The following is an 8,852-nucleotide window of genomic DNA, read 5'->3' as shown; positions in this document are numbered from 1 at the left end:
GCAAATCTTGCGACCAGTTCTGCCCGTTGCAAATCTTCATACTAAGGCTGCGGTCGCAAATCATGCAACCACTTCGGTTGCGGTCGCAAATCATGCAACCACTTCGGTTGCGGTCGCAAATCTTCTGACTAAGTTGCGGTCGCAAATCTTGCGACTACTTCTGTTGCGGTCGCAAAGCTTCTGACCACTGTTGAAGTCGCAAATCTTGGGACCACTTCTGCCCACTGCAGCTACCACCACCTTTTCCAACCAACTTGCAACTGCAGGATTGCTTCGGATATTATTCACAAATATTTTCACACAGAATATTTACAAAATCGTATAAATATAGATGCAAACACAAATATAACTAAAAATTCTATCAAAGATGTTTAATGTTATCAAAATATTATTCGAATTCTAGAAACCGATAAAAAAAAACATGTTATTCTAAATCAAAAACCAAAAATAACATACTTCTAAATATCAGCCAATTGCATACTTCTATGATCAGCTACATGGATCGAAAACAAATATCTGCAAGCATAATTACATTTTCAATACTTACTTTATAATATTGGATTAAAGATTAATATATTTCGAGGGTGAATGATACCTTTATAACATCACTGGAGAGAGATAAGAAACATAGTTGATGGTGATATTTATATTACCCTTGTATCTCTTCAAGCGTCACTCCCATAAACCTTTTTGAAGTTCTCACCTTCATAACACCATATATTTATAATACAAAAGAGTTTATATATTAGTATGAAATATAAGTATGACTTAATAAAACATATAGCTTGAAGTACTCACAGCATGTTTATAGGTTGTACAGAGTGATTCTATGGTCCTCATGTCCAAAGAACGAATGCATTTCATCAATCATAAATTTGTATTTTAGAATATAACGTGCGACAAGTATAAAAATACTTACAAATCTTCTAATAAGGGTCATTTCGGGTTATTTTGGGAGAACCCACAAAATGGTTGAACCTTACAACATTTTAAGTGAATCTGTGATAGATTTCCACATAAAACTTGTAACCCATTTTGGTACAAGTTTAAAAATTACACCTTTCTATATTTTTACTTTCTATAAATAGTTAACATGTTATATATGAATATATATAATAATAACAATCTAAACGTTTGAACATAACACTTTAGCTAAAGTTTAGTATCCGGGCAATACGAGTAGTTACACACCTGAGATAGCAACTTCTCTTCTTTGTTTTGTAGATTTGAAAGTTCTCCAACCAATTCAGCCTTTCTCCTAGTGAAACAAATTCAAACAATTAATCAACAATTGCATTATAAGTTTATAACAATGTTTTTTTAAGATATGAATATAATTATGGATGTATACCTAAGTGAATGAAGATCAGGGTGATTTTGAGCTTCATCTAATTCACTTTACCTTTATGTGTTACAATAATATGCTACGTTGCCCTGCCACAAAAAAATATAAGTAAATTACTACATCTTTGCAATAATTCAATGCACTTAAAGAACAACCCCTGCAACTTAGAACATCTTTTACCTTTTATTTTAATTTCGCTGAATATGCAGACACTGAAAGTATGACGTAGACATCAAGCTCAATCTACAAAGCTTCAATGGTCAGATTAGATCTTCATCTGTTTTAGATTTAATATGCCTATAACCAATATAACAAAAACCCTTCACCTTGTTAATAAACGTGTTAAGAATAATCAACCATTATAAAAAAAATAATAGGTGATTAATAGTTTGTTCAATACAATATTTCTCGACTCCTGCTAAAGTAGATCAATTGATTTAGAATGCAACTAAGCTTAGAATAGTGAACGAAACATTGAAAATCCTCATACCATACTGTAAACAGGAGCACCAATATGTTTATAACTGACAGAGCACTGATAAACGCATGAAAGAGCTTAGGCTTTGCTAGTTACCTCAGTTTGGGACATCAACATATCCTCTTTCCTCCCGGGATGCAGGCTGAAAAGCATATAAAACACACATAAGCATTAATTAAAGTGGTACCCGGGCAATGGTGATACAAATGACAAAAAGCATGAATTCATTGTTCACATACAAATGACATAATTGACACGATATAACCAATCTTGCCAATTACCAAAACAATTAATCATGTCTAACATTACCGAAAACTGATAGTATTTGACAATTAATATGAACATGACTAGAATAAAGTCATAAAAGATAGAAATACACTCACTTTTAAGGAAGCCAAACTGGCAGCAATTGATCTTTTTATTTTCCATCATATACAATCACATTGCTACGACATTTTTTAAATCTTTACATACAACCGTATATTTTACAAATCATGAATAACATCATAAACTAACACATTGACCTGTTCCACTCATTTGAAGAGAATAACGTAATCGTATGTTTAAACATACAAAACATTTTCATTTAGCTCATTATTAGATAACCGATAAAATTCTTAGTTTCGTTGAAAACTTTAATTTTAATGTCACACCACTGTACAGCAGCTGTTCACACAAGTTTTTGACCATTTTACAACGAAGTTATTTCTACATGTTCAAATAGAAGACAGAGAGGATTCAGAGAGCTTTCCAACCATATATAATACAACTTCATTAGAACAAAGATTAATTTTGTAGAAATTTTTAAAAACAGCATTGCAGTATAAGTTTTACCATACCAATCAGCAATGATGAACTTCTGATATAGCTACTGGCATAAGCTGTTTTGACCAATTTTAAATCCGAATTAGCTTCTGGTGTTCAAAGATGAATCATAGTATCTAAAAAGGGCTTTTCAAGCGTATACAATACACATTCACACGATTTTCCTATGATTTTATATGATTCTTATAAAACAGTGACATCAACTTGATCTTTTTATTTTCCATCAGTTGGCTAAGACATTTTAACAAACACCTTGTGTGCATACAAACTTGGACCTCTTGTTAGTTACATACATGATCCTTATTGCCTAAGTGTTAACATTTCAAACTAAATCATATAGAAATAAGCTAAACATATAGAAATAACAAAAAAAACATATTAAATCATGTCATCGATCCACGAGTCAAACAAGCACAGAGCCATAGATATACAATTTAGCCAAAATCACATAGGTTAAAACCATAACAAACCAATAGTTGCTCATTTCAAGTATTTCACATATCGAATCAAAGTTATGCAAAAATACTTGCTCATTTCAAGTTTTTTTTATAGTAGCAAATTTTAGTGGCAATTGCCCAATTTTCTAGTAGTGACAAGCTCCACCAACTCTCTTCTTACAGTTTGAAAACTGATAAATTGTTGGAGGCTTTCACATGTTGAGAATTTGGTGTAAGGTGCCCTATTCTTCCTTGGTTCTCTGTCATGTTGTGTAAACAATGCACGGCCTTAGGGAGACGAGTACACAACATATAAGCTAGTTTTACAAAGAAACTTAACTCATCGAAATATAAGAAAAAATCATATAATTAAAACAATACCTTATCACCTATTATCTCTTTGTGTACACCAAATGAATTAATAACTAAAATAAACTGCAAAAATGATCATAAGAATCCTAACAACAAAGTGAATGTGTAAACAATAGACGAACATCAATTCAGATCCAGTTTAGATCCAGCAATCACTGAATCACTAGATTCAACTCATAATAAACGAGCATGTAACATCCCAAATATTATAACAATATAATAATAAAGAAAGAAAGTTGCGTCGAGTTGTTGTGTGATAATATTTAATTAATAAATAATATATGAAAAGATCATGGACTTGGGTAATTAAAAAGGATTAAAAGGTAATGGGCTTTAGGTCCATGGGCTTCAAGAGGTATAAATACCCTCTTAAACCATTCTAAAACCCTAACTCTCATTCCATCCTTTCCATAATCTCTACACACACTCCAAACACACACACCTTCCTTACTACACATAAACGGCCAAGAGAGAAAGAAAGAGATCCGAGACCAAATCAAGCTAACTATTACTAGATCTTCAATATACAATTTAGATCCAAGGTTTAAGATTGATAAGCAAGCTAGCCGAAACCAAATGAACCCATAAAGGTATGTTCTTGATCTTAAAGTTCATGTTTTAATAAACGATTAGTCTTGAAACTTGAATCTAGAGTAGATCGGCTTTAAACGAACATTAAAGTTGAAAACTTGATGTTAATAATGAAAGAAAAGAACCCAAAATGGAAACGACTCGTTTAAAATGAACCCTAGATCTAGTCTTGAACATTTTAAGATTAAAGATCCAAGCTTTATGATTTCCCGAGTCAAATCTTACCCGGAAATGGTCACGAGAACGTTTAAGGGGTAGGATGGCATCATGTTAAAGTTCATATCGTTCACCAGTCGCTTACAATCACCATCTATCACAATCATATCCGATTACACGTCACTCGATCACACTTGACTCGCATACAATCTAGGAAATTCGATTACAGAACTTGAATAAATATATACAGACTTCGATTACACACAATTCGATTACAATAGAGTTCGATTACAATTGAGTCTTTCATAAACCCGATTACAATATGTATATACATAATCGCATACAATAATAACAATCGCATACAAATAACCCGATTACACCCAGATTCGATTACATTAATAACTCGCTTACATGGTATACTCGATTACACTGTCAAATCGATTACAATTGGAGCTCGATCACTTATAAATCGCTTACACTAAAAGATCGATTACATTGAAGATCGATTGCAATAAACTCAATTACAGATCCGATTACAATACATACACAGTCGCACACAATTACAATACATATATATATACACATACCCACTTACAAAGAAGATTCGATTACAAATATTGGAGTCGATTACATTGAACCTCGCTTACAATCAAACTTGATTACATAGATATAATCGATTTTGGCGGAAACTCGTTACTTGGAGCGGCTGTGGTAAGAACAAGATATACAAAAGATGAAGGATGGCTGATGGTTTTGAGTGGCGCCTACAGTGGAGATCGATTACAAGGGAGTTGTCTTTATAATCAGTCAATATCATCATCATCGATTACTTTGTAATCGATTTTTGGGAATTCGACTTCTTTGGATCGGCTGTAGGGTAAGGAGCATAACAAAAATAAATAAATGAAGGAAGAAGGGTGTGCATGAGTTAAAAGGGGAGGTTGGGCTTTATAAGTTTGTACACGGCCCAAAACACTAACCAGGCCCATATACAAACCCGAACCTTAATACACCCCCTACACTCGATCACTTATAGTTCGATTACATTACGAAATGATTTGATTAATTTGTAGTTGATCTCGTTGAGAAACCGAGAGTACATATAAGTGTAAAGAAATACTTGCTTAAATATGCACATAAGATTTCACGTGGAGGCCCACAAGCATGGGATAACCTTTGTGTCCTATACATACACACATACGTCTAAATAGGAGCATACTTATAAACACATGATAGTGTATAAGGAGGGACGTGAACCCGATAAAGAAAAGACCGAAATAGAAATTAAAGAATATTTAAATAATCAAAGTCTTAAGATAATAATAAAATATTTTAGGAAAGAGAAAATAGTAATAAAATAATTATAAAACCTTACGTTAGGGTTTGTAGGAAGAGTAATAAGTAAATGAAATCTAAACAAGGCCAACCGATCATATCAGACTTAGTCATTTCCAACTAGAATGCAAATAGAATGAATATTAATACGCATACCCTATATACAGTTAGCAGGGCGCAGTTAAATAAGGGAATTACGATAAACGGAGAAAGAAACAGGATCCAGGTGAGTTTCTAGCCACATTCCTTGTTATGTTTTCCGGGGCTGTGTGCATACTCGATGTGATTAGTTAATACACTTACCTTAAGTGGTAAGTGTATGCCATATATGATATATGTTATAGATATGAATGATTGATTGTCGGTACGCGAACGATCTTCGGATATTGCGCGTACTGTCAGGTTGTAAATAAAGATATGAATGTTATAAATGGATGATGTATGATCGTTATGAATGAATGCTTGTCGAGGCGTGAACGATCTTCGGATATTGCACGGACCGATAAGAAGTACGATAAATGAATGAGGTGAAGAACGCATAGAGTGTTCTTATGCTATAATGTAATTATTGTATATATGAAGTATGTGTATACAGGTACACAATGGTATGTGAGTTCTACGTTCGACATAGTAAGTTAGGATGGCAAATCCCTCTAGCTTTTGTTAGACATAGACTTGGCAGGTGAGGGCGTAGTTAAGGACTGCGGGCCTTATACGTGATATAGGTGATAGATGTAAACGTAGATAGGGACGGTGGGCCTTATACGTGTTACAGATAATAGATGACAACGTAGTTAAGGACTGCGGACCTTATACGTATTATAGATAGGCATCAGCATAGGAAAGGACTGCGAACCTTATACGTGCTGTAATTGTATTGTGGTAGCATAGGGGAGGACTGTGGACCTCGTACGTGCTATGAATTAGGTTGCAACATAGGGAATGACTGTGGACCTTGTACGTGTTATGGATGTAGGATGGTATAGGGAAGGACTGCGGACCTTGCACGTACCATAAATGGTGAACATAGGTAAGGACTGCGGACCTTGCACGTACCATAAATGGTGAACATAGGTAAGGACTGCGGACATTTTACGTGTTCACAACCTTGAGTATAGGTATAGACGGCGGACTGTGAACGTACTCACGGTAGACTGGGATTAGTGATTGTAGGTATGTATGTATGTATGTATGGTAGTAGGGTAATTGGTTAAGTATAGATATGTATCTTCGGATATGTATGTATGATATGTGTATGTATTGTATGTATTGTATGTTGCCTGATTAACTATAACTCACTCAGCGTAGCTGACTTTTAGTATACACGCAGGTGAATGTGTTTAATGAGCTAACATGAGGAGGGCACATGACATGGATTGAAAGGCTGGCATCTAAAGACAGAAAAGAATTGATGTTTTAATTATGACGTTGTATATTATGTTTTAAAGAAAATATCGAATGCTTTTGTATTAAATGATCAAAGTTAACGTTTCCACGAAAGTTTTAATAAACTCTGATTTGTAGAACTGCGTTTATGAGTAAATCCAACGCTAAAGTAGGGCGATTACAAATCAGTCGGTTATAACAAACACAGAAACCTATCTTCATGAAATCAATACAAATAACTAATTAACAATCTAACCTAACCAAACAATCTAACAATAACATGCGCTACAGAAAATTTAACCAATATTATTGTGCGATACTAATGATTTAACGATCTAACAATCCGTGGCAACAAATTGGTGAATAACAATCGTTAATTCTAACACTTGTTCAAAATTTAACCTAATCGATAACATTCATGATCTTTTAACAATTGTTCAAAAATCATGGAAAATAGTGAGAGTGAGTGATGAGAAAACGAACCAGGTGCATTAACCGATAAGCGGTGGCAGTGATCGTCGGAGTGATGTTTTACGGCAGCGATGGCGGTGATCGTCGTGGAACGGCGGAGCAGATAACGAATTTGTTGTTTTCTTTCAAGTTCTTAACAATCGAAGCAGCCCTAACCCTAGTTTTCGTCGTCTGTTGTTTCATACTCCTGCCTTACTCCGGTTCATTGGATGCACGTACCGATTGTGTACGAAGCCTATCGCTCGTGTGGACTGGTCTTGGTGTCGTTGGCTTCGGCTCCGGCGTCCTCGTTTTCCTTACTAAATTGCTTCGAAATCATGGTTTATGGTGGAATTATTACTGGAGTTTGATTGAATTTGGTGATTGATCAGCTCATTGTGGAGAGTTGGGGTTTGAAATGAGGGTTTGGGCTTGCAACTGAATGTTCAGATTTGGGGTTCAATCAGGTTATAAAAGTTTTCAGGTGTTCAGATCCATGTGGTGGATTTGAGGGCTGATCATCGGAGACGGGAGGAGCACCTCTTGTAAAATTTGGGTTTCAGATCCATTTGTGGTTTCAAACTCAATTTTGAATATTTTAAAGGCACCCACATAACATATAAGAAATAAAAAAATTTAACCGAAGCAGCCTCAAAATCGGATTTTAATATTATTACGGTAGCAAAAAATCCGACCGCTTAAAAACCGGTTGCAAAAACTCCGACCGCTTGGCCACCGGTAGCAAAAAATCCGACCGCTTAAAAAACGGTTGCAAAAACTCCGACCGCTTAGCCCCCAAAATAAGCGGTTGCAAAAACTCCGACCGCTTAGCCACCGATAGCAAAAAATCCGACCGCTTAAAAAAACGGTTGCAAAAACTCCAGCCGCTTAGCCCTCAAAATAAACGATTGCAAAAACTCCGACCGCTTAGCCACCGATAACAAAAAATCCGACCGCTTAGAAACTAAAACTAAACGGTTGGAAAATTAGCTACCGTGTCAAGTAACTATGCTTATTGGTAGCAAAATTTGCAAAATCGGTCGCTAAAATTGCTACCGTTTTTTTTCGGTAGCAAGTTGTGGTCGCAATTGCTCAATTTTCTAGTAGTGACTTATCTGCATTGTTAGCCATTTATTTTAACAAAATCAAATATTTAGCAAATAACATCTTTATTTTTAATGCATGAGATTTCACATCACCTTATTTCAATAGTAAGAGTGTCTGCTTAGTTTAAATAATGACCCCCAAAGAAAGTATATTTCCTGGCTCAATTTAGTCATATTATCGACATACCAACATTTTATAAGTGTTATGCCCAATTTAGTCAAGCATACCGGAAGCATGTTTATGACAATCAAATTATATTTTACGTGTGTATTTTGATCAACATATTTTAAGTAAAATGATCTCTTTTAAAGATAAGAAAGATTAGTTAATACATTTTAACTAACACATACAGTGTAAACTTAGTTTCTAA

At 34.7% G+C, this 8,852-nt stretch overlaps 1 long non-coding RNA gene across 2 annotated transcripts; it reads right to left on the bottom strand.

Moving 5' to 3' along the window:
* Positions 1-396: 396 nt before the first annotated feature.
* Positions 397-2,235, bottom strand: LOC143543742 (uncharacterized). 2 transcript variants are annotated; one of them, XR_013137136.1, is made up of 6 exons: positions 2,207-2,235; positions 1,526-1,965; positions 1,352-1,434; positions 1,192-1,258; positions 596-703; positions 397-516 (listed from the first exon to the last, which is right to left on the bottom strand). It is a non-coding gene; the product is annotated as an uncharacterized LOC143543742 (long non-coding RNA). The 2 variants fall into 2 exon arrangements; XR_013137135.1 differs by lacking the exons at positions 397-516; positions 596-703 and having other exon boundaries at positions 1,111-1,258.
* Positions 2,236-8,852: the final 6,617 nt, after the last annotated feature.

The sequence above is a fragment of the Bidens hawaiensis genome, unplaced genomic scaffold (genome assembly GCF_021521415.1).
Source record: "Bidens hawaiensis isolate Kalapana, Puna unplaced genomic scaffold, B.hawaiensis_p1.1 tig00013293_1, whole genome shotgun sequence".
NCBI classification, from domain to species: Eukaryota; Viridiplantae; Streptophyta; class Magnoliopsida; order Asterales; family Asteraceae; genus Bidens; species Bidens hawaiensis.
The sequence above is the reverse complement of the archived record's forward strand: the minus strand, read 5'-3'. Positions and strand labels throughout refer to the sequence as shown.